This window comes from Lithobates pipiens, unplaced genomic scaffold (assembly GCF_037356315.1).
Source record: "Lithobates pipiens isolate NorthernLeopardFrog02 unplaced genomic scaffold, aLitPip1_a1.2 Scaffold_13, whole genome shotgun sequence".
Taxonomy (NCBI): Eukaryota; Metazoa; Chordata; class Amphibia; order Anura; family Ranidae; genus Lithobates; species Lithobates pipiens.
The window spans coordinates 37,218,979-37,246,711 of NW_027507718.1; positions in this window are offsets into that span (position 1 = coordinate 37,218,979).

The following is a 27,733-nucleotide window of genomic DNA, read 5'->3' on the forward strand; positions in this document are numbered from 1 at the left end:
TTGGCTGCACACTCTGTTGCATTTTTAAAAAAAAATATTCTCTGCTGCTTCAAAGAAAGGTTAAAAATGTATGTGGTAGGTATTTATCATAAGTGATGGCATGGAGATGTTAGGAAAACCTGGAAATTGATGGCAATCATTTTTTTTCCTTGACCTACATTTTTCTTTCTTGATCTATACATGACATCACACAAGACCACCCATAGTAAGAGTAACTCGTTCTAAAACTCCCCTGCTAGAGGGGAATTCAAATTTATATTCAACATCTTGGAGGGTTTAATACAAGGGTGCAGTCAACCCATGTGAAATGCCATTTAGATAGGAAAGGAAAAGTATAGTCATTCGAGATTAATCAATGTAATATATCAATATAAGCACTTTCTGTTTTTATGTGTTTTGTCCAGCAGGGGATTGCAGGGTTAAAAGAGCTGGCATCAGCCTAATGGCAAGAGTGGCTACTAAATTTACTTTAGGACACTGGCCTTAATTAAGATTGTTGATGTAAAATTGATATTTGTAAAATTAGAAACAAGGAGTTACGGCAAACATGCAGGGTTTAATTGTCCACAATAGTATTTTCAGTACTTTTTTTTTTTTTAAGAGCCAAAATTAACCTCTTCTGGATTTCAGTTCCATGAAGAAAGAGAGTTCAATAGTTTATCTTCTCTCACTGACCTACTTACTGTAGATCAGTTCCCTAGGATCACAGCACCATCAGAGGAGTGAGCACAAACCAAAGACACTATGCACTATAATATCCCTTTTTGAATTTATGTTTATTCGGCTACTTGCCATATGCCTTTTGATGAATGAATACATGAAACGAGTGTTTTGCAACAAAAGTAATGTGCTGTAGAAGATTTGAAACCTATATTTAGAAGAGTGCAGTTTACAAGCAGAAATAACCATGGTTTCTGAACATTGCCATGTCAACATGAATAAGCATGAGTCAAATAAATGTTTATTTAGTGGTGATGGGAATAGAATAAAGATAATTATAGATGAAAGGGGTCAAGTAGATAATTATATTTTTGAAAGGTCACTGAATGAAGAGTTAATATAGAGCAAGCCATTGAAGTTAACTAGAAGAGAATACCCACTATAATACACTGAAGCTGTAATACATGGCAGGTCTGAAGAATTACCAGCACCAGTACAATAGATAAATGAGTCCTGATTGATTTAATCCTAAGGGACCTGTCAGCAATAAATAAAATAATAATGCCAAAATGTCTATTTCAAGCCAATAATTAAATGTGTGCTTTTGTAAGATTATTTCATATTGCCTTCCAAACATAAACGACCATACAGTATTTATAAATCATCTGACGTTTGGCGAACATTCACTGTGGGTGAATCTTCCAGGTGCATGTGCTTTAAGTAACAGTGATTGATTTGTCACTAAAGAAAGACACATTACTGGGATACATTGTGTATGTATTTTTGTACAACTAAAGCAGGGGTCTCAAACTCAAATTACCTGAGGGCCACAGGACAAGTTTCATATCCCATGGCAGGGCCGCATGCAAACTTTTAATCTTCAAAAACATTAAACTAGTATATACAGTGGTAGTTACTGCTTGCTACCAGTCACTGCTTACTGCCAGATGCTTGGCAGTGTTTGCTCTGCAGCGGCCAGCAGGACCCACAGGTCAGCAGCCAGATCCCAGCAGGACCCACAGATTGTGGGTCCTGTTTTGAGCTGGCTGTGGACCCTGCTGGCCACTGACCCTATGGGTCCTGCTGGCCTGTATGCCATGGCCAGCAGGACCCACAGGTCACTGGACAGGGGCCAGCAGGATCCCACAGGTCAGTCAGCAGCCAACAGGATCCCACAGATCAGCGGCCAGCAGGATCCCACAGGTCAGCATCCAGCAGGACCCCAGAGGTCAGTAACCAACAGGACCCCACAGATCCGCAGCCAGCAGGACCCACAGGTTCACAGTCAGCTCCTAGGAGGATCTGCCTGTGGATCCTGCTGGGAGCTGGCTGCTGTCCAGTGGGTCCTGCTGGCTGCTGTCCTGTAGGCCATGGCCAACAGGATCCCACAGGTTCACAGTCAGCTCCTAGCAGAATCTGCCTGTGGATCCTGCTGGGAGCTGGCTGCGGACCTGTGGGTCCTGCTGGCCATTGACCTGTGGGTCCTGCTAGCTGTTCTCCTTTAGGCCATGGCCAGCAGGACCAATAGGTCAGCAGGACCCATAGGCCATGGCCAGCAGGATTGCACAGGTCTGCAGCCAGCAGGATCTCACAGTTCAGTGGCCAGCAGGACCCATGACCCTATAGGCCATGACCAGCAGGACTGTACTTTGCCCCTTCGGCTCGAGTCAGAGCTAATGGTGAACTGTCCAAACCCTTCATGATCACGAATGGGACATGACAGGGATGCCCCTGTCACTGGAGCCGCTCCTGTGCACTGTACACCTAAACCCAGACATCACGGAAGTCGCGATCTGGGATACCCAACAGAAGGTCTCCACGTATGCGGATGACATGCTGTTCTCACTCACAAACTCAACAATCTCGCTCCTGAATCTCCACGAATTTTAAAAATACGTAACCTTATCGAACTTGAAGATCAATTTTGACCAGTCCGAAGTGATGGGCATAGGCATAACGCAGCCCCTTCTCACGAATATCCAGGCCAGTTTCAAATTCAAGTGGATGAAAACGGCCCTGAAATATCTAGGAACCTACATACCTCCTAAAATGTCCCAAATCTTTGCCCTGAACTTCCCACCAATACTGAAAACTGCATGAGAATTGCTTAACAAGTGGCACATGGGCCTTCATTCATGGTTCGGCAGGTGCAACATCCTCAAGATGAGCATTCTCCCCAAATTCTTGTACCTCCTATATGCCCTGGCAATCCAGTGACAGGGCGAAGAGAAGCGGCGACATCCCTGTCATGCCCCATTCGTGATTGTGAAGAGTTTGGACAGTTGCCATTAGCTCTTACTCGAGCCGAAGTCAGAGCTTATGGTCCAGTTACTTCAATCAAGTGAGGGCGATGTTCTCCAACTTTATCTGGGCACATAAACGACCGAGACTGAACAGATGGCAGCTCTTGCTACCCAAAATTTATGGTGGCCTAATGGTGTGAGAACTACGTAAATACCAACAGGCGACCCACTTGACCAGACTTATTGACTGGAACCGCCACCAGACTACTAAATTGTGGCCTTGCCTGGAATAGTACATTCCAGTAGAAAGAGCACCTTGGTGCCACCAATCGCTGCCAAATGCTGTAAAAAAAAATCACCCTCTGGTTGGGCTGACTAGGCGGACTTGCTCGGCCCTTTACCTTAGCTCCTCTCTTATGTCAACCCACTCCCCTACTTGGAAACCCTCTATTCTCCCCAGGATCCCAAGACCCTGTCTTCTGCTCCTTGAATAAATCTGGCTGCTTCCAAGCCTCCCATTTCCTCACCCATAGTAGGTGGCCATCCCTATCCAAGCTCATGAGTCCAGACCACTGGAGGGCCTTCCAAATTAACCATATTTTCAAGTCCTTACCTCTCCCAGACAGTTTCTGCCAAATTCTCACCACCTTTGAGACTTACTGTTCTGAGGAGGGCGCCATGCTTCGCACCCTATCGGTCGCCTACCAGTTGATTACGCAACCTGATGGCTACCTCCCGCTATGCCTCAGTACATGAGAGAAGGATATCAAGATCACGCTCTCCCCAAGTCAAAGGCAAAACATCCTCCATATGTACAAAGATACAGGAGGCTAACTTTAAAATTGTCACCAGATGGTATAATACTCCTGCAAAACTACAAAAATTCTTCCCCTCGTCCTCGGATCCCTGCTGGAGGTGCCAAGAGGACCGGGGAACAATTCTCCACATCTTTTGGTCCTGCCCTAAACAGTTCTGGAAGACAATCCAGCACATTGCCCAAAAGTTTACCAAGCGCCCCATCCCAGAAGATTCTTTCTGCTAGATGCCTCCAACATTCCAAGCAAAATGTATAAAAAAAATCAATAATTCGCCATCGCCTCAACGTGGCCAAGGTGTGCATCCCTCTATGCTGGAAGTCCACACAACCTCCATCCATAGGCTTGTGGCTCAAAACAGTGGAGGAAATCAACAAAATGAAGGATCTTATCCTCACAGCCCGTCACCAACAGGAACGCTACACTAAGACGTGGACACTCTGGAACATGTTTGCCTTCTCTGATGAGGGACAGGCCCTCTTTGGAAGCGACATGGTAGACTAGTTCATCCCTAATATAACTAGGATAGATGACAGCACCGTCCCTTCCTGTTTGTACTGCATCCCGGGAGATGCACATTCATCGCCCCCTGTTCCTTCCCCTACCACTCTCCCTTTCCTCCCCTCTCTACCCTCCCTCCATCTTCCCTCCGAACTCCTCCTTCCTCCCCCATTCTTCCAGTGGCTATCTTGCCTTCCTCTTTGTTCACCTTCTTCCCTCTCTTATGTCTCTATTCTTATGGTATTTTTTCTACAATATATGTCTTACTACTGTTTTATAATATTCTAAAAGGTTGAGACAGGGACAACGAGCCTACTCACTGCTGCACATTAAAATCCCATGGAATAGACATTTAGTGACTTAGCAGAAGAGGTTCACAACCATATTCTTTCAGACCCTCCATAGGAGAGTGGAAGGTATGCTTGTCATATTTTGCCTACTTGTATTTTAGCAACTCTTTCCATGACATGGTATGTTTTTTTACCTCATGTCCCTGCTCTTGAGACTAATCTTTTGTCAGTAAAGAAGCTCACAAAACAAGGCAATGTAATGACATTCCAAAATGACAGTTGTGCCATCAAAAAAGGGGATATCTTACTTGCAAGGACTAAAACTGTAGATACAAACAAGTGGCCACTGCCCCACCTATAACTGGTCTTTGCAGCAAGGAGCACTGGAAGGGTGACGTATGTCAAACAAATACAAAGCGATTTCAAAGCCCAAACTTACCAACCAGCCAGCGACCAACCGAAATTACCTAACAATATACCTTAAGAACGGGTTTAATTTATACACATTTGCGTACAGGCCCCATAAAGGCACCTTGTTTTCTGTAGTCCCAAACTCTAACTTCTGAGAGTCTCCAAAATGAAGCTTCACTGTCACAGTTTGGTGTCTCTGGTGTTATCTTTGTGAAGCAAAATAAAAGGCAATTGGAAGTTCTGGATTTGCAGCCATTTCTTTCTTCTTTACACAGTGTACAATTACACTTTCTAATAAACTTCAGGAGGTGTACACAGTATCTAATACAGTGTAGTGTGGTGTTGCAAAACATAATACATCATGTCCGTAAGGCCACCAAGGAGAGGCAGACGCTCACAGGCCACTAAAAGAGAGCAAGCGGCCTCTGTCTATAGTCAACAGTGGTGGTTGTGGACATGGGGCACCCTCTGCAGGTGGACGTGGGCACGATTGTCCTTTTTTGCTGCTGCTGGTCAAGTTATTAAGCCACAACATGCAGAAGAGTTAATGGAGTGGATAACGAAGCCGTCCTCATCCTTCTCATCCTCCTCATCCTCTGTCACCCAGGCTCAGAGTAGTTTGCCTTTCAATGCAGCTGCCAAATTGGCCTTTTCCACCGGCTCCTTGTCCACAGTCACTCTTTCCGTAGCCCCACCATCATGCACAGAGGATTCCAGGTCAGCTATCACACTTCCCTTTTTCCCTCACTACAGGATTCCTGTTAAATCAGAACTAAATCCTACCGTTCACATAAGAAATAAGCAATAAATCAACAAATTATTTGCCACATAATGCTCTGACTGTTTTCATAAGAAAAAAAATCTCCATGTATGGAATTCATTAGTTATCTTCATAAGAAACTGCTGCAGGGCCAGTAATGTCAGAAGTCAAATGGCACATGCACGACCAAAGGGAAAGCAAAAGAAATGTCAGCAGAAAATAAGCATGGCATGACAACCAAAAAACTTCTGATTAAATTGCATGTACATAAGATTGAGAAAGACCCATCAAGGTCCTGCATACCACAACAATGCAGTAACTTTGTTACAGACAAAAGGCACAAGTCACTAAACTAAAACGATCATTATTTTCAACAGAAAGGACTAGTTGGAGCTAAAAATAATCCAAAGGCTGACAGTATGATCATTATGGGAAACAACACAAGCTTTATAGTTTAGAGAATTTGACCTCAAAAGATTTGACTTTGCACAAATCTTTTAATCTTGAAAGCAAACTCACTCACCCACTCATGTTTCCATGCTTTATTTTGCTGAGAAATCACTTTGAAAAACACCCCTTTATAATTTTTGGCTGTAGCCATCTTGACTACGCGCAGAGGATTCATGTAGAATTTACTTCCAGGAATCTATCTTCCCTTAGCTCAGGCATGTAGGCAGGGGATTGTGCCTAGCTGAGAAAACCCCTCATCCCCTTCTAAAGACTCCTGAGATATGACATAATTTGCCTAGGCCTGGAATCCAGGAAGAAACTGAATATATTTAAAAAATAATTAAAACAACTAATCATGTTGATTGAGAGAGTGAAGTTTCACTTTAAAGTGACAGATCAATTCATCATTTTGACTGCTGTTTTCTACATTGACAAAAAGTTCTTAAAGCGGTGTTCCACTTAAAAGAAAATTAAAAGTCAGCAGCTACAAATACTGCAGCTGCTGACTTTTAATAATTGGACACTTACCTGTCCCAGGGTCCAGTGATGCGGGGGATCAAAGCCCCGTTTGTCTCTCCTTCCACTCGGCGGGGCCTGCATTGTAACTGTGGGCACCCGGCTGTGGCTTCACAGCTGGGCACCCACTGCGCATGTGCGAGCGGCGCGTCCCAGATGATTGACAAGAGGGAGGGGGAGGGGGCAGAGCTGATCTCCCTTCCTGCACTGAGGGAAGTGACGTCAAGAGCCCAAGCGCTAAAGGAGACAGACTATGAGGGACCCCCTAGCAACAGGCATTTAGAGGCAAGTAAAAAAAAAAAAAATGCTCCAAATGTTTTTTTATTCCTTTGTAGGGTGGAACTCCACTTTAAGTCATGAAATTTTAATTGGTGTTTCCCAGAGCATTGGCCAACATGACTTTTCCAGAAACCTGGACCTAGCTAATTAGACATTGTCTAATTCAGAGGCCATATTTTGTACCCTGTGGTTTCATAACTTAGTGTACCATTTTGAAATTGCATACTCTAGGAATGGTATGTACTCACACTGCATTTCTGCATGCATATTAATTTTGCTAGAAATTATTTATTTTGTTAATCAAAACTTTTTTATTGATAAATTGCTCTTTCAATGCATACAATGATTGCAGCAGGTAAGAAAAATATAACACATATAGAACAAGTTGTATCAGGCATCCATAGAACATGAGCAATGACAGAAGGCAAGGCAATACAAATATTATGATTTTTCAATTAAAACACCAACTAGCACTGATCTGATGTATTGTAACAGTATTAGACACTTCTTCAGGGAACGGATTATGCAGATTCTAGTGCTTTACCTCTCTACCTTTGAACATGACTTAACCTGTTTATCCTACCTCTTTCCCTCTCTCCCCCCCCCCCCCCCCGACAGCAGTGCCCGCACCCTACTGCAGGAGCCTGTCCATCACCAGCTGTGGTGGGGCGAGGCTTCGATCATCCAGCCATGACCGCCAAATGAGGTTGAATTTTCTCACAGCCTTCCTGTGGCTGTAGGCTAGGCGCTTCCTTAGAAGAAGTGAGTTAACATAAGTGATCCTTGTTTCCCTGTGGGAACTGTGGATGCCATCCAGTATCGATCTATATGTTTCCTGGCTAGGTACAGCAGTCTGGTAATCATGTAATACATTCCATTTGGGTACATCTCCACATCAATTGCCCCTAGCAGACACACCAGGGGGTTCAGGGGTACTGGTATCTGAACTAATCTAGAGATACATTGGGATACCTCCGCCCAGTATCGGTGAAGTTTTGGGCATCTCCAAAGCAAGTATATAAAATCCCCCTGATGTACTTTACATTTTGGACATGGGGGGGGGAGTCCCTCTGACCCCAACCATGGAGTTGTATTGGTGTTCGATAAGCTCTTGGCAAAATAAACAATTGTGACAGTTTATGAGAGGCTGAGACAGATACTGCAGGTATTGATTCCAAAGCCATGTCCCATTGATCCCCATCTGTCTCTCCAATGTCTCCCACCCACGGGTTTTACATTTGAGATGTAAATCCCCCTCTGTTTCCAAGAAGAGAAACCCTGCAATTCATGGAGTTCTGGATACCTGTGGTTGTTCCACAAAGGTGTGAAAGGCAATGGGCCCCTGATAGACAAGGCTTTCTGAAATTCCCTCCATACCTTCCTAAGGAGATCACCTGTTGGGCAGAGGGCGGGATGCTCGGTAAGGCCATCTCCATATGGGAGGCAGCTTTCAATGTGGGGTAAGACATAGTCACCAGTTTAGCCACAGGATCCTTGCCTGTGTCCCATCCCCACCCCGCAAGTTGTTGAATTTGTGAGGTTATAAAATACATTTTAGGGTGCGGTATGGCCAGTCCCCCCCCAATCCTTCCCATATTATAGGGTGGTCAAACTGATTCTAGCCTTCTTCTTCTTCCATATTAGATCTTGCATTAGAGAATCAATGCGTTTGAACTATTTGTTCGAAATCTACATGAATTATGAAACACATATAAAAGTTGCGGCTCCCATACCATTTTTATTTTAAATATTTTATTTAATATTTATATTATTTTTATTAGGTTCACTCTTCCCACCACCAATAGGAGAAGCCTATACCAGCTAGTACATTTGACTTTCTGTCTGTCCAGTAGCGGGCCCAGATTCAACCGAAGATATTCGGCCGGGTTTGGGGTTACCACCACACGCAAGTATCTGAAGCTGTTTGCTATGGTAATTTGTCTCGCTCCTGTGGGTAGAGGTGCTTTCAAGGGGGCAATGGACATTAATACTGATTTGGACAAATGTATGGTAAAGCCTGAGAACCCGCCAAAGTCAGTTATAATCCCCATCACTGTTCACAAAGAGGCAGCAGTGTCTCCCAGATAAATTAGTGCATCATCCACATAAAGGGATATCTTGTCTTCCAGCAGACCTCTACGGAACCCCACAACCTCAGGTGTGTTGCAGTTCAAAATGGCTAGAGGCTCTACTGCCAGAGCGAACAGCAATGGGGACAGTAGGCGTCCCTGACAAGTGCCCCTATGCAGAGTAAAAGAAGGGGAAAGATTGTTATTTATACAGAGTCTAGCTCTGGGTTTTGAATACAGAACCTTCACCCAAGCTATAAAATGGCTCCCCAGACCAAGCCTGGCCAGGATTACCAGGAGGTACGGCCACTCCACGCTGTCAAACGCTTTACAGCGACAGAACGGCCCTCCCTCCAGGATCATCCACCGGCATCTGTAGATTCATGAAAAATCGCTGAATATTATCAGCGGTAGACCGGGTGGGAATAAACCCAGACTGGTCTCGATGAACCAGTCCACCTATCACCCTAGTGAGTCTGGTAGCCAGGACTCGAGCCAGTAGCTTAACATCTAAGTTCAGCAAAGAAATCGGGCGGTATGAATCCGGCAGAAGTCTGTCCATACCCGGCTTGGGGAGCACCACTATAATGGCCTCCTGCATACTCTCAGGTAGACAGCCCGTCTCTACAGCCTCAGATAGGGCTCGCAGCAGGGGTGGAAGAAGGACTTCACCAAAGCATAAGTACACTTCAGCCGGCAGGCCATCCGAACCCGGAGATTTATGGTGCGGGGCCTCCGACAATGCTTCCGTTGGTTCCACCAGGGTAATTGGGGAGTTCAGCATGCCCCTTTCAGCATCAGATAGTTGGAAAAAGGGACAAGTTCGTAAGAACAATGCTAATTTAGAGAGAGCATATCTAGTTTTAGAGGCATATAGATCATTGTAAAACTGATGGAAGTCATTTAATACGTCAGGATTAAGGGTGTGTTGTTCCCCTGTTGTAGACCTTATAGCTGTAATGATGGAAGAGTCCGGTTGTTCCCTGGCCACTAGGGCCAGAAGATGGCCAGCGTTTTCCCCTCCTCAACATAGCTTTATTGGAGAAAGTATCTCCTCTTCTCTGCTGCAGACAGCATAACAGAGTTATACAGAGATTGTGCCTCAGTTCAAGCCTCATGATTAGACTGGGAGGGGTCAGTAACCAGCACCTTTTCTCTACTCTACATCTCATTTCGCACTCTATTCTCCCATTCTCTGGAACGGTTCTTGATATCTGTAATTTACCGATTAAGGCAACCCCTCAAGAATGCCTTGAGTGAGTACCATATCAATGCTGCACTAGCAGAGTGTCTATTAAATTGTAGGAACTCCCTCAATGCACCCAAGATACCGTCAGAAGGCGGGAATAGTGTCAGCCAAAAGGGATTCACTCTCTGCAATGGTTGGCACGAGGTAGCAGTAGCATCCAGCCGTGCCCAAAATGGGGAGTGATCGGATAGTAGATGTGGCTTATACGCCGAGCCCCGTACCCGTTGCATAAGCATCCCATTCTCCAGTCCCAGAACAATATGAGAGAGTCCATGTGAGGCCGAATATCAGGAATAGCATCTATCAGCAGCGTGCCTCTCCCGCCACACATTATGGAGTCCTAATTCGGAAAGCAGAGAGGCAAAAGCAGTCCTACCATTGGTAGGTCTAGTGGGTCTGAGCATCAAGGACAACCTGTCCGAGTGTGAGTCCAAAGTGCTATTAAAATCACCCAAGGCCAGCACTGGTACGTCAGGATACATTGCCATGAATTGAGCTAGGTTCTTAAGGGAGACCACCAAAAATGGTGGGGAGATATACATTGCTGCAATGATACAGTTGAACCCATTTAGCTTGCACAGTAAGAAGACAAACCCTCCTTCTCTGTCAATCCACTGTTGGATACACTCAAATGAGATATTGGCAGAAATCAACACACTGACCCCTCTAGAATAAGAAGAGTGTGTAGAGCGAAATTGTGTTGGGAATTTATAAGAGCGCAGCAGATGGACAGAGTCGGGTTGCAGATGTGTCTCCTGGAGAAAAATCGGATGGCGTTGCAGTCTGCCAAAATACTTAAATATTGCGTTCCTCTTAACTTTATCCCCCATGCCTCTTACAATCCATGACAGGAGTAACAAACCCTTAGCAGCTATATTTGCCATTTTGAGTATTGTTTAGATAAGGAGAAGAAGCCCGTAGGCCCCTTCCTCCATACAGCATAATTACTACATAAAACATGGTAAACATTAGGTAGCGGTATATGCAAAAAGTGCCTGAGCACGTCAGCTGTACTAGTCAGGGATAGAGTTCTTACGCCACTTGCAGCATGACCAGCAATGTCAAATTCAGCAAAGATCCCACCTGCGGAGAGAAAGGTCATAAGGGGAGAGAAAGAGGAAGTTTCATATGGATGAGGTCTGAGTTAGTACATTTTGTGGCCAACTGGGCCTTAAGAAAAACCAAAGAACACCCCCAAACACATAGGGGGAATGCTCCACTCAGGATTGTGGGGGCACAATTGCAGCCTTGGGGCTAGAAGCCAGTTTGTGCTGTAAAACCAGAACACAGTAGAACAGAAAACAGTAACTTTGTGCGACGTAGGGAAGTTAAGCTACAAGAGCCGTCCCCACTGGTTTATTAGGTAGCATCAAAAGCACCATTGAGGTAAATGTAGAGAGCTGAGGACATCTCAGTGATGCTAAGACGGTTGCTGCACCAAATGCCCCTCCTCTCTGTCGAGCCAGTGCAATGCAGCCACAGGATTTTCAAAGAAGTGTAAGTTGCCATTGGCAATGACTTTTAGCTTTGCAGGGTAAAGCATGAAGTATTGGACGTTGAGGGTGCGTAATCTTTTCTTTATGTCGATAAATTTGGATTTCTGCCTCTGTACCTCCGCCGAAAAATCTGGAAACAGGGAAACCTTTGTGATGGCAACTTTGAGGGTACCAGCTGCTCTAGCTTTATTCAGTATGGCATCTCAGTCTTTATAATTTCAGGAGGAGGAAAAAGAAGTGACCTGGTGGGACCCCCTGTGGTGGCGGCCTTGCAGGGACCCTATGCACCCTTTTCACTGCAAACATGAGAAAACATCATGGCCAAAGGTGTCTGAGAGCCATGCTTCAATGAAGTCCACTGGGTTTTTACCCTATGCCCTTTCAGGGACATCCACCGCACGGATGTTTTTTCGGCATAAGTGATTGTCCATGTCCTCCAGCCGGGGCGCATTAGCAGATGCCACTGACTGTACGTGTCTGACATCTCTCTGTAGGGGGTGCCATTCATCCTCTAATGTCCCTCCAGGGCAGAGGTGCACTCCCGCAATTTCTGCATATCATGCCTGATCAGGGATATTTCAATTTTCATGCTCCTCCCCTCCCCTGTTGAATCAGCAATAGAGGAGCTGCATGTAATTACAGCAGTTAGTATGTCCCTTAGCGTAGTCTCAGGGTTAGCTGCGTCCTGCTGGGACCGCGCCGCCATGTTAAAGACCTGAGTCCCAGTATTCACATGGGATGTGGCCTGTGTATTGTCCAGGAGCCTGGGGACGCCGTCCATTGATCCCATATCTACCTCACAGCGTCCTTCCTCGGGGACAAGTAGCCTGGGGGGATGACAGATCCTTCATGGAAAGGCTTTTGCCAAACGTGTTGCACTGCCTCCTTCGCCAAACGAGGTGGGAGGCCGCCTACATGGCCGGGGGTGTCGGGCAGGATCTTGGGTTCCGCTCCTCGTTTGGACATGGCTGCGTGCCGATGAACCCAGCCAGATGCGAGGTGACCTGGTTCAGTGCAGAGAAGGATGGCGGTGCTATGCGCAAGATTGTGCAGGATCTTCAGAAGAGCTAGCCCCAGCACGTCTTACTGCATGCCGTGCGTACCCGGCTAGAAATTAATTACAAATAAGATGTAATAAGATCTGAAAAAATAAAATGTTCACAGTCTAAAATGTAATGCATCTTACCTAAAAATATACAGCTAAATAATTAACTCAGCACTATCCTGAACATAGCCTTAAAGTGATACTAACATGGAGAAGAGGAACCTGCGAGAGCAAGGGATTAGGTAATTGTTGGAAGGCAAAATGGTTTAATATCATATTTCTGGAGTTGTAATGCCTGCTGGATGCAGCCATTTGGCCTGTTTTGAAAAATGTCATCTTGAAATGCCAGTACGGACAGTTTAACCAGGGTGTTCAAGACAAGGAGTCATAAATGGGAATGCATATCCTAACAGGATGTTCTCGCAGGCCTCCTGATATGAGGTGCAGGGGTAGAGAAGCACCAGATAAGACCTCCTGGAAAAGTGCGAGTTCAAATGTCCTGCTACAGAACATCAAAAGCCAGCTGTTACTGAAAGATGACCCAGATCGGAATCAGTGATTCATGGATGAATGCTGCCCCTAGTAGACATTACAGCATACAGGACAGGAAGAGAGGAATATACTTCCTGGTTATTAGGAAGGACAACCTCTTAAAGATTCTTATTGGATACAGATGGCTAAGATAGGCTGGCAGTGGGTGTTGTGTGGGTGGTGTCTGAGTGGGCTTTAAAGGTACTGACCAGCTGGAGTTACTTCCTCTCTTTCCATTGAGCTCAGCCGAGACAGAATCTCGAGGAGGACCTTAGATAAAGTATCATTTATGTTCTTTTGTGTTATATGCGCTGTAATAATTTCCTTTAGTGTTTTTATGTTAGCATTCCTACTTTCTTGGGAAATAAATGAGGCCCTTGCTTTGTTAAAGCAGTGTGTTCACTTTGTTAAAAAAAAAAAAAAGCAGTGTGTTTATTTTTATAGCTAACCTTCCTTGTTATTGTACCATCACCATTAACTTTATCAGAGCTTTAATAGACTAGCTAATTATAGGAATAGACAAGTTAATACATATTTATAATAAATAGGGGGAATCCAAAAACCACCCCAATATTAATTTCAGTAAGTAAAAGTAATTTTTAATATTACTCTTGGCAAAAATTAGCATTAACCTCTGTAGTGCAGGATACTCCACCTCAAGCATAGTTGTTTTTTTTTTCATTTTCCCAGAGTTCAGAGTTAATCTATCTATAACAAATAGTTTCATTCATTTTATTTTATTTTATTCCAGAAGGAAGCTTGTCAGTTTTTTCTATCACATTTAAGGTAATTTCTGCAAATGCAAACAGCAGATTATACGGTAGAAATGTTTAGGGAGTCATATACTTATGAACGGCATGGTAAACATACACTCCTTAGGGGGTAGATGGGATGCCCGTCAAAGTCTTGTTAGGAGACAATGAGGTTGTGAAAGGGGCCTTACTGAACAAGCTGAAGTTCAAAGCTGATTGGCTACATGCAGAGCTGCACCAGATTTTGCACTCTCCAGAGTTAGTAAATAACCCCAATGTAATTAAACATACTTCATCTTTGGGGTGCATGCAATGGCTAAAGTTATGTGCGTAGGATTAGAAGATTATTTTCTATTTTTATTACGGTTTAGCTCTGTCTATTCAATAAAAATTAGGGGCCCCTTGATGCAGATTTTTCAGGGACGTGCATTTCTATTGTCAATATTATTGAAACCTGAATTTGACAGCTGTAAGCTTGTGAGATAATGCAATCTGCAATTAGTCAACTGTCCCCAAGGACTGCAACATTATTAAGGACATTATTACTGAATGCCAACCAGGTCAGGAGTGCATATTTTAGATGAGGCCACATGCAATGAAAATATTCTCAAAATGTCAATGTGGCACATTTGATATTGGAATTATTCTAATAAAATAATAAAAGTCAAACTTTAAAAAGTGTGTTCCCAGATGTATTTCAAAGCAACACAATTAATTATAAAGCCTAACCATAGCAAAACATTTTTGTAACATATAGCTCTGTCCTTGCTGGGTACTTCACTTCCTGTCTCATTGACCTGACAGAAGAAGAATCACTCTAAAGCCTGGTACACACTTTTTGTTTTTTTCTCCATTCAACCCAGCGGGCTGAACACAAAAAAAAAAAAAAAGCTTGGAAGGAGATGTTATCTGATGTTAGTACAGGGTTTATCACTTCCCCTTGCTCTGTCAAAAATTTTAAAAAATAATAATTAGCTGAGACTTTACTAATCTGGAAAAGGAGCAGGACTGAATCTGTGACTGCTTGAGTCTGCAGGGGACAGCTTCAGATATATTCAGAGTAAAGATAGCAGTCAGAGCTGCTTTTTTTTATTTTGCAAAGAGATGTTGAGGACTGAGTATTTTTATTTTTTTTACAATGCTGTTATTGCATGTCAGAGCATCTCCCAAATTTATTATGCGATCCACTAGCCAAAAAAAAAAAAAAAAGCCAGGGATCCTTCCTATTCATTGAGTGTGATGTGAATATGCAGACTATCGTTGCTTACCACTTTTTGAAAATTCTACTTGTCGGGTTGTCTTTGACTTCAATATTTTCCAAGCCACTTATCTGGTAAAAGCAAATTTTCAGATGAAATCACACAAACATCAGAATTCCTGACCTGCATACTTGTTCTGGGTCAGTAACTCAGCACTGGAGCTTGAAGACGCATATAACAGCCAGGCAACAAGCTTTATCAGGAACTGCTATATACATATTTCTCTCAGCATGAAATAAAGTTCAGAAAAACAAAAGGCATGGCAGTTGCCTACACTTGGCAGGCTATAAAGAGATAGTCGCCTCTTTATCAGATCAGATGCCAATTTATAAAACATAATAGATGGCCTCATTGCAAAACAAATGACCATGCATTTCAGAGAGAACAAACAAATAAATGAGTAAAATCTATATTTTTTTGCATACAAAGGGATTATGAATCAGAGGAACATAATACTATTCCACCAATCCTTTCATAAAACATTTTATATAGTTACACACAAATTACGCTTTTTCATCAATTCATCTTTTTTCCACTCTTTGTAAGAAACCAAATATGTCCTCAGTAGAGGGCAGTGTCTAGGTTAGTTTTAGTTATCTTTTTTGTTCTTGTTTTTATTGAACTAAATGATAATGTCAAACACTACCGTTTCAGAACAACTAGATTACACTGAATATCAGAAAGTTTCTAGAATATCAGTATTACTAAATCAATACACTATACAAAAAATTAATTTGGATAAAATGTCAAGTCTGTATTATTTTTTTAACTTACCACAGCCATTTGAGTCAGTATGTGAATGTTCTATTTAGTATACATTTGTGTTTGATATAAAACTTTTCCTGCATTGACCCCTGACGGGCTTTGAACAGTTTTGCTCACTCGCCACACCCTATCAGCGATATAAAGTGATCCTTGACCATACACATGGGACCTTACCAAAGTTTACCAGGATGTGGTCTGGGGATAGACATATCAGAAGAAGACTGGCACAAAGCCTTTCTATTTACTCATAAGTCATCTATCTCAGGCTATACTCAGGAAAAAAACTACAAGCTGGTGTCCAGATGGTATTGAGTCCCAACTAATATTAAGGTCACATTTACCTCTGCCAGGGACGTCTGCTAGAGATGTGTCAGACTTCCACGTACCTGACCGATGAGCCCGATATAGCAGGGGAAGGTCTCCCTTACGTGTCTGGCTTGTGGCCCCTGGTAGTATGGACAGGTGTCACGGGAGCACAGAGTGGTATGAGAGCTTGGCGGGTGGCAGCAGAAGGGACGGCCCAGGATCCTGGTGCAAGTGGCTTGGTGATAACTAGACAGCTGGCCAGTCAACCAGAACACAGGCAGCAGAGCAGGAGAAGAACAGGTAGGTCGGGTCACAGGCAGGGTTGCCAACAGGCAGGCAGTGCAGTACAGAGGAGCAGGCAGGTTCAGAGTCTGGGTCACAGGCAGGGTCTGCAACAGGCGGGCAGCGCAGTGCATGGGAGCAGGCAGGTTCAAAGTCAAGACAGGCCGGGGTCAGGTGCAGGCAGAAGACAGAGGATAATCCAATAGGCAAGCCGGGTAGTCGGGAGATCAGACTTTCAGACAAGGTAACAGGAGCATGGGGAGCTGCAGATTGGACAGCACCGAGCAAAGTGCACAGACAGTTCAAAGAGGCCGATTGGCACCAAGCGCGATGATGCGTGCAGCTGGCACCCACCATCGCACGCACATGTACGCGCACGCACCGGCGCCGAGCACTGAGTCCATTCTGGGAACTTCTCTGACAAGATGTTGATTGGAAATAGGCACTTACCTCCATACTTGGTGGGAGTGCATAGGTATTCTTACAGATCTTCCAAATATTCACCTAAATATATGACAAACCACTAACGCCTTCCCCCTCCATTGCCCTTTTGTCCTTACTCCCAGGCTCAGTAAAATCCCAGAAGGCTAGCCCCCACCCTCTTAGCCCTTGTACACACGGTCGGAGATTCCGGCAACCAAAACCATCGGATTAATTCCGGAAGAGGTCCGGAAGTGGTGTTGCATACATCACTTGCATACATACGGTCGGACTAAGTTGTCAGAATTTCCGGTTGCCAAGAACGCGGTGACATAAGCAGTGTACGGCGGTACTAGAAAAAGGAAGTTCAGCACCACATCCGGCACCCTTTGGGCTCCTTCTGCTGATCTCATGTCTATCGCATGTTAGTAGAAGTTTGGTGAGAGACGATTTGCGCTTTTCAGATTTGTGCTTCAGTTCGGTACTGCTCTTCAGTTTCTGCTTGTCTTTGCGTATCTGATTATCAGTGCGTGTAGTCAGTAAGCATTTGTTTCTCATTGTGGACTATATCTTGGTATAGTACGCTTTGATTTGCATTGATTATTGTCTGCTTGCTTCTGCTTTTCAGGTCGTTCTTTCAGGCATTGCTATTTATCGGTGCTTTCTGTTGTCCGTTCTGACCAGCCGACCGTTTTCAAACCATGTTTGGTGTACGTACTCGTCATAGAGTTTGTGCTGTGCAGGGGCTTGGTGTTGGGCTTTTAGCTTTCACACAAGCCCGATCCATGAACAGGGCGAGGAGACGTTTGTGGACCAAGAATTGGTTGCACCAGCGTGACCAGTTCTCGCACAGGCCTTTGCTCCGTGAGATCCGGGAGAATAATCCTGATGATTTCAGGAATTATCTCAGGGTGAGGGACCCCGTTTTTTACCATCTGCTGGCTTTGCTGTCCCCTTATATCACCAGGCAGGATACCTGCATGCGGCAAGCCATCACTCCGGAGCAGAGGCTCATCGCCACGTTGCACTACTTGGCGACAGGGAGAAGCCTTCAGGACCTCACATTCTCGACAGGCATCTCCCCCAGGCTCTGGGGATCATTATTCCAGAGACCTGTTCTGCCATCATTCAGGTCCTGCAGAAGGACTATATGAAGGTAAGTTTTCTCCTTTAACATCACATTCTATGTATTTAATGACTGCTAATGTATTGGATTTCTTTCCTCATTCCCTAATTACCATGATTGCAATATGCTCTAATTGATATGCTGTGCCCCTTTGTTCTCATGCATGCTGGAAGCTTTTCAAGTTCCTTTTTTGTCCTTCATGCATATTTGCCTTCACTAACTTCCCTACCATGCTCTTCTGGGCCCATAAAACTATAGTCTAGTCACTTAGCAATGTCTTTTGTCAGCTCCATAGTATTGCTTTCCCCTAAACACCCCCTAAAATGTCTACAAATGTTATGTGTCTGCTTCAATTCATGCAGAGTGACATTTTTTTTGCTTTGGTTGGGCCAAACTCCTTAGGAACCCCCCTCCCCCCAACTGCTAGGTCAGCTGATAGCAATCCTCTATCTGCTGACTTTATCAAACCCAATACACACTCTACCTACCTTTTTTATGGTCACATTTAGGGACGAATTCACCAAAGCATGTAGTGCAAGGGCCTGCCTCAATACTTTCAAATGCTATATTTTTTATTTTTTTACCCTATTATTATCTTGATAGGTAATAGCAGAATGTCAAAATGTGCTTCCATTTTGTTTTAGTTTTGGTATTATGACACTTCTTACTTGTCCGGTGGGCTGCCAATAGTGTAAGTAAGGAGGGGCTGCCCAAAGTATCACACATTATTTAGGCATTCAGCTCTCAATCAAGTGGAGAGGGTTACCTGTCCAAAACAGATAAATCTGATAAGGGGACCTTATACTTTAGGCTTTAAATACTCATTTCCCAAAATGTTATACTGATCTTGGCCAAAAATGTTGGTGTCTAATCTGCTTGCAATGTTGGTTAGCAAAATTATAAATTTTTTGTCTTGTTTCACTCCACAGTTTCCTTCAACGCCACAGGAATGGCAGACTGTAGCCTCCCACTTTGCCAGTCATTGGGACTTTCCCAATTGTGGAGGTGCAATTGATGGGAAACACATCCGCATCGTTCCACTCCCCAACTCGGGGTCGTACTATTATAATTACAAGGGGTTTAATAGTATTGTGATGTTGGCGGTGGTGTCAGCGACCTATGACTTCCTGTATGTGGTCGTGGGGAAAAATGGCCAGATGGTGGAGTGTTCTCATGGACGGAATTTTGCTGTTGTCTCCAGAGTGGCAGTCTGGGCTTGCCACCCCCAGAGGAGAATCAGGAAGGACTCCCGTTCGTCTTTGTCGCGGATGAGGCGTTTGCCCTGGCAAACCATCTGATGTGGCCTTTCCCGATGGGGACCCTCACCCCTGATCAGAGTATCTTTAATTTCCGGCTGGCCAGAGCCAGAAGAGTGGTGGAGAACACTTTTGGAATACTGGCCAGCCGGTTCTGCCTTTTTTAACGCCTATCCACATGGCGGAATATAAAATCAATCACATAGTGCTTGCCTGCTGTGTTCTGCACAATTTCTTAAAAAGACATTCAGCTAACTATGTGGTCTCAGTTGGCCAAGATGCAAACTTGCCTGAAAATGATAACCTCACGGCCCTTGAAGCTGCTCGTCCGGGCTTCCTCCTGGCCCCCCCAAAGCGCCCCTGAGGTCTGAACCCAACACATGGAGTAATTTGTGGGTAGGGGGGCCATTGATATGCCAGACAATGTCTGAGAGGCATTTTTAATACATTTTTCTTTGAAACTACAATAATTTCTGTTTTCATTTACTGCTTGGCTTGGTTTTAGGTGTCATTGCTCATTTTCAGCACCATGGCAGAAATATGTGGGGTCAGGAAAATGGCATGATTGTGAAAATTAACACATCACTGTGGGTGTTATTTACTAAAGGCACATCCACTATGCACTACAAGTGCACTGCAAAAGTACACCTGAAGCTGCACTTGGAGTGCAAAGTGGAGTTGCCTTTAGTAAATAACACCCATTGTCACCGAAAACAACAATTTTACTCCAAATACTGCTTTTGCGCTGATTTAACTTTTTAATCAAAGCACATTCACATGTGCATTTAGAAAAGGGTTTTACAACAAACCAACATATTGGGTGTATCAAAAACATTATGTAAGGTAATTTTTTTGTAACTTGGTGCTTTTGTGTAAACAAGCATGTATCAAAGCGTAACATACAGAACACAGGAGCTTACAAAGTTCAACTTTGAAAAGTGAAGACAATATCAGACATGAGTATGTACAAACTGGGCTGCTATTGCCTTCATCACATGGAAAAACCAAATTTGGAAGATGCACACAGTGTGTCAACATGTGCTATCTCCCATCATGGGGGATCAATGTACATATTTTGGGGCTGCAACCCCTTCATCTCAGCCACTTTCCACAAAACATGTACATTGATCCCCCATGATGGGAGATAGGGCATGTTGACACACTGTGTGCATCTTCCAAATTTGGGTTTTTGTAAAATACAAAAGTTGTTTAGTAAAAACACAAAACTAAAACCCTAGCTAGTTTGGGGTGTTTTAGACTCTCCCCAAAACATCAATGATGTTCTTCATTTTATTTTGAACATCATTGATGTTTTTCTGTATATTTTCTAAATCCCGATTGCACCCCATTATCTCCCCAATCAGGATCTGGGCACTTTCACTGGTAAAATGTGATTCTTCTTCCACATCACCTACAAAAAAAGCAAAAAAACACACCATGTATTATAAATATGCCGACATACATTGATTAGCTTACCGGAAGCTGTGGTCTCCGACACTCACCTGTTGTGGTGACAATTTGTCCAACTTCAACGATCTCTCCTTCCTCCTCCTCTTGCTACACTGCTTCTGGTGTTGTAATTTCGCCTTCTTTGGGAGGTGTGGGGTCCCTGGTGTCCTCAGACTTCCCGAGTCTTCTCTCCCCTAGGAGAATGTAAAAAAGGAATACTTAGCACACAGAGGGCAGAAATAGGAATATGAAACATTGCTTGGAAGTGTGGTACAATTGTGTTTTTTGGCCGAGTTCAAAGGTGAGAACAATATTGTGGACACTTTGTTAAGCTGGAATACTTACCTGCAGAACGATGTTTCTTACGAACGATTGAACCCATGAATTTGAAAGTGGCAATTTTAAACTGTACAACATGAAATCAAAGCACGTGGAGCAGTATGCAAGCAAGAATAATCATATGAACACACGACAACTACTTACTTTTTTGAAGAACACGCTTGATCCTTCTGTACTGATCATGTTCCCTCAGTTTCAGGTCTGACCAGCGTTTTCTCAGTTGATCCTTGAATCGTCATACCCCAAAATTCTTCTGAAGACTCTTCACAACTTTAGTCATGATCTTGGCCTTTCTGATATTTGGGTTTGGGTAAGGTCCATACTTCCCATCATAGTCGGTCCTCTTCAATATGTCCAACATCTCTCCAAAAGACATATTTGAGGCCTTAAAGCTTCTCTTCCTGGATCGGGACATTTCAGGCTCTGGGCTTTCCTCACCCTCCTCCTCGTTAGTGGAACTCTGATTGCACACCTGCGTTCTCTCCGCCATGTGCTCTCCCCACTGCACCGAAAGAGAAGGGGCGGGGAATAGCCTAGAAAGAACGTCAGGGGCGGGCGGAGTTTCATGCATGCACACTGTATATAAAACGCAATACGCATGTGTCGTACGTACGATCTGTAAACAGAGGGAGAAGCTGACACGATGATCGTGCAAATGAAGGTAAAATTTTGAACTTGGTACATCACTAGCCTATACTGCTTCTAGATTGAGGCCTAAATTAGTGGAGTTTAGCCTGACATTAGGGTTTGTCTTGTGTTGTGTCTTGCAGAGATTATGGATGGTTTCAATGACCATAGTTTCCTCCCTCTGTCCATCGATCAATACAGGGAGCTGCCCTGCCTGTGGCAATCAACGCACCCTCAATACAAAAACAAATTTAAGAGGCAGGCAGCACTGGAGAAACTGGTTGAGTTTGTGAAGCCGGTGGTCTCCAGGTCGTCCACTATTAGTCATAGTCTTCCACTATTTAAAAGTGAAAATTGGTGGCCTCAGGAGTACATATCTGAAGGAGAGGAAGAAGGTGCTGCAGTCCATGCAATCTGGAGCTGCAGCAGATGACGTTTATGTCCCCAGGCTGTGGTATTATGACAGGATGCATTTTCTGTCAGACCAGGCTGATGTGAGGGAATCCCTCTCCACCCTTCCTTCCACGCATCCTTCTATGCTACATTCCACACCCGCTGAGTCTTCCGGCGCCCAACCTGGGCCTTCCACTCAGGAAGAACTGGAGGAGCCCAGCTTGAGCCAAGTATAGTATTGTTGTACATATTTTGGGAGTAAAAATGAATGATGTTAACTTGATTTTTGCTCACTAATTGCTGATTTTAGAAAGTGTTTCACATATCAATACACAGTAGTGGCCAAAACCTTTGGACCAAGAATGAAAAATGCTGGGCTCAGAATGATAGTCTTTTCTATTGGTTAACAATTTGCAACAGTCTTGATGTGAAAATTGTGTGTGTTTGATGAACCAAAAACTAAAACTATGTCCCTTTTTCATACACAGGAAGACATCAGCCAGGAGGAAAGTGTGGAATGCAGCAGCCGGGAGGTGGCTGTGGAAAGTGGCAGCCAGGAGGAGGCAGGGGTAAGCGGCAGCCAGGCGGTGGGCGGGTGGAGGAGCCTGACAGAATCCCAGGTCCCTCCCCTCCACCATCCACACAAAAGGGCGAGAAAGGGGGGAATGTGGAGGAGTCGGCTCTGAGGCTCATCGGGGAGGCTTCAGCGGCCCTCAAAGCCACCCCCACCTATCAAGAGGCCTTTGCCGCCTTGGCTGCGTGTACACTCGAGCAAATGGAGGAGGGGCAAAAGATCTTGTGCTAGGAGCTAATTCTCCACACCTTCAACAAGGGTCTGTTGGGCCAAATTACACAAGCAACACACTTCTGTGATTTGGCCCATGCCCCTCCTCCTCCTCCTTCTGCCACACCTCCAGCACCACAGCCACAGCCTGGAAGGAAGCGTGGAAGGAAGACCAGAGTGTGAGAACCTGGGTTCAGTCTGGTCTGACAGAAGATGCAGCCTCTTGTAGTACCACAGCCTGGGAACATAGATGTCATCTGCTGCTGTTCTGGGTTTCTTGGACTTCAGGACCAGACTTCTCTCCCTCAGACATGTACTCCTCAGGCCACCAATTTTTGCGTTTAAATAGTTGATGTGTGCCCTGGGGGCCAAAGGCTTTGCTAATCTCCTCAGTTTCTACAGTGCTTCCTCCCTCTTTATTTGTTAATGACACCTAAATAAAGGTTTTTTTTTTGTTTGAAGAAATACTTGCGTATGTGTTTGACTTCAAAAAGGAGAGTTTATTTGTGAGCAGGCAGGTACATTTCAAAAATACAAAGTGAAATGAATAACAAGGGGCACCAACACTAAACAACCTCCTGTAGATTAAAAAAGAAAAACAAAATACAAAAAAGATAATAATGGTGTTGTGGTAAGTTGACACACAAAACACACTCCAAAAAATGCAAAGATGAACAAAATGACAAAAAAGGAGATGTTGATGAAAAAAAACAACCACAAAATTCCCCCCAAAAAAAAAAAATTGTGTAGATGTGACGATTTTAAATATTGTATTGCTGAAATGAGTAAAAAGGACTCAAGAAATAAGTTCAGGAGAAGTGTGTGTGACTATGAGCATCAAAAGAAGTTCATTCTTGCAGCATTGTAAAGAACAAGAGAATGCACTTCATTAAAGAATTTTTAACATTGCAGCGTGACGAATGTGCTATATCGATTACGAGCAGTAGTTTTACCTCAGTGAGCGCTTCCGTGTCCGAATTTGATTGTGAGCATGCGTGACACCTTGACCGTCGGAGTAGGCTACACATGATCGAAGTATGTCCGATCGGAGCATTTTGTCGGAAAATTTTACCGCCAAGTTGGAAAAGTTGGTCCGTCGGATATTGCGACGGAAACAGTCCGATGGAGACCACACACAGTCGGAATATCCGACAAAACGGTCTGATAGGACACATTCCGTCGGAATCTCCGACCGTGTGTACAAGGGCTTAGAGTGAGTAAGTGAGAGCAACGATATCATGCTTATGGAGGAGATGCAAGCCAAAGTCCTGGATAATGGGATAAATTCTCTACTACCTGGAGTATCTGGAGGCACTACTCTGTATCCGAGAAATGAAAACATAGGAACTCTTCGATAGAAACTCTTTGTGAGCTCCCCATAACAGCATTTAGAGTCCTTGCTCTTCCCCCCTTCCTTTTCCATGTGTTTTCTTTTTCTTCTTTGTGTTTTTCCTTTTTTCTTACTGTCTCTCTCTTTCTTATCTACACTTTTACCTCAGTATAATATAATTTTATTTTGGAGCTACTAGTATTTCATGTTTACATTATTACCACTCAATGCCATTCTAAATTGTCATGTCTGTATACCAATGTTTTTGCACTCAGAAGTTCTGGATATTAGTATCTATGTACTTCCCTCTCATTATGTTGACAGCAAAACTTATTCTACCATAAACGGCACATAATTTGGTGCTCCCACCCCATAGGACACCATTTGCTCCCATCGGGGTGTCTGGGTTGGTGGGCACCACACATAGAATGCAATAAGTTAATTACCCCAAATTAAATGCCGTTGATTTGTTCTCTACTTATTCATGTATGCTATATAGAATACCTCTTTGATACATATGCAACACAAGCTCAAAATGCCAGTGTGCCTAATGGTTTGTACTTTGTTACCTTTTTGTCTTTTTGTGTTGATAAGACAATAAAATCTATTGAACCTAAAACTTTTCCTGAATCCGACCAGTAAGAATAAATGAAAACTGTTGTAGACATAACATCAAAAGAAGTCAGGAAATCTCTCTTTCTATGCAGCTAACCAAAGTAACAGGAAAGAAGTAGAAACTATTAATAGGGAAACAATAGGATAAAAAGTTCAAGACAAAAATGACATAAAAGTATTGGGAGGACCCAAAAAAATTGTCTTGTCTTATCATTCAAAATACTTAACAATTTAACTCAATTCACACAGCTTTTATTTCAGGAGAAGTCAATGAGATGGCCACAATTAAGCAATAGTTATTTCTACAGCTAAAGGAGAACGAGGAATGTTTTTATTACATATCTTTATGATGTCTGGGAGTGTGTTGCTTAATAAAGCCTTTGGAAAGTAATTCTCTTCACCTAAATAGCCTTGACCAAATTGATCATGCAGTAGGAGTGGGCCACAGATTGCATGCTCAAGGAATCGCCATCCATTGCACACCCTTGTAAATTGACCAGCACACTGGCCAATCCAGACACAGGATGCAACTATAGACAACATAGTTCCATAAAGCGTTTTAAAACAGGTATATATCAGAGGAGGTGTCACTGTGCCTGATATTGGCAGGCACAGCGACACATCCAGGACCCTTCCATCTGAGGATAGGCATGTTTGTCCAGCCACCTCGACTCATGGACAGAGACTGCCTCACTGGGTTGGCAGACCCCATGTAAGTTTTACCACATTGATGTTTTAATAAACTATCTTTTATTAATGGAACTCCAAAGGCTGTAATAAATCACGCAATCTGAGAGACTGTCAGTTTTCTCTCACATCCACACTGAGATATATAGCTTGGTCTAAGTGCTTTATGGAACTTTGTTGCAGCTTTTCTATGACACTCCCTCCCAGGAGTTATTCCCAGCAGCTAAGATCTCCAGGAATGTCACTTTTCATCTTTTCCTCCTGTGTAGGTCTCCATAACAGGCGCCTGATCACTTTTGTTGTTTTTAACTATAGACAACATGCACGCACAAATATCTACTTTGCCACCCCTAACAGACCTGTGAGGAACCTTACTGTTGACACACTTAATCAGTACACTCCATACCTAAGCCAGCTGGCATCGCATACTAGCCCATTATGTTGCTCTTACCTGCAAACGAAGCCCGCAATGTCCCCGCTGGTGGCCGCGTCCATCTTCACCCTCTTCCTTCCAGGGTCATGGATTCCAGCTCTGTGACTGGCTGGAGTCACGTGACGTCACTCCTGCACATGTGCTCGGGAGCCAACGGTTAAGGCACGGGCCCTTTAGAAAAGGCGCAATTGTGCCCTTTCTTCAGTGTGCATGCACCAATGACATTTGCGCAAGCGTATATGGTAAATATTTCCTAAACAATGCAGGTTTAGTAGATATTTCAAGTACCTACAGGTAAGCCTTATTGTAGGCTTACCTGTAAGGAAAAGTGGTGTGTAACAACCACTTTAAGGGATAACTAAACCAGGCAGCGGCACTTATAGGGTTAGTGCTAACACCCACTTACTGTCTCTTTACTGACACTGCCCTGCATGCAGTCAGATTGGGCACATTGTTTTCTGTACCGCAATCACTGCTATCACAGAGAGCAGCCACATGTTGTCATCCCTCAGAAATGAGCAGCAACTTAGGCCCCATTCACACCTGAGCTTACCGTTTCCAAGCAGAATGCTGTGTGATTTTACTGTGATTTTTGCCGCGATTCTGTATCAGAAAAACACCCCAATCTGCCTAAAAAAAGTTCCAGAACTCGTTTGAACTTCAGGCGTTTTGGAGCTTCTGGCTTCCGGCGTTTTGGAGTGGAGATGTGAACCATCTCCATAGAGAAGAATAGATTTTTTTCCCCTCCAGCGTTTTGTAGATTCAGGCTTCAAGCTACAAAATGCTCAGGTGTGAATGAGGCCTTACAACCAAGCTTATAGGCCCTGAGGGTACAGTACAACTGCACCCACAGCAATCATGTCAGATTTGTGCTTTCTTTAGCCCAATCAAAAACCATTTGATACCCCTAGGTGGGCAGTGCATTATTTATTACATGTATTTACTGTATATAGCACTGAATATTTAAACAGCACTTTACAATGCCTTAAATGAGTTCACAATCTAAGATCCCTACCTTCCATGCATTTGCTAGGGTATATGTAAACAAGAGCTATCTAATCTACCAGCATGTGGAAACTGGAGTATCTGGAGGAAACTCATGCAATCATGCAGATAACATGCAAACCCCAATGAAGGTAGTATCCTATTTGGGGTTTTGAAACTAGGATGTCTATTATTATTTGTTATAATTATTTATAGTTATTTATTTTATTATATTTATATATATATCTATATATATTATATTATATTATAATTTATGATCTCATATTTCAAATTTTATCATACCTGGGATGTCTATTAGACTCTTATTTGGATGGATTTAAGTGAATTATTTCTAAGAATTACAGGCCTACAATATAACACGCCAAATTTCCATGCAAAATAATGGTACCGCTTTAAGCACCTAAAATCTGAAATAATCATACCGCCAGGGAAGTTAATAGGCTGCCCTTTGCGTGACACGCAGAAATGCATGAGAATCGCCTACACAAAACTGCATGCTACGTGCAGTGTGAACAGAGCCTAATGCCCCGTACACACGATTGGACTTTCCGACAACAAAACCATGGATTTTTGTTCTAAAGATGTTGGCT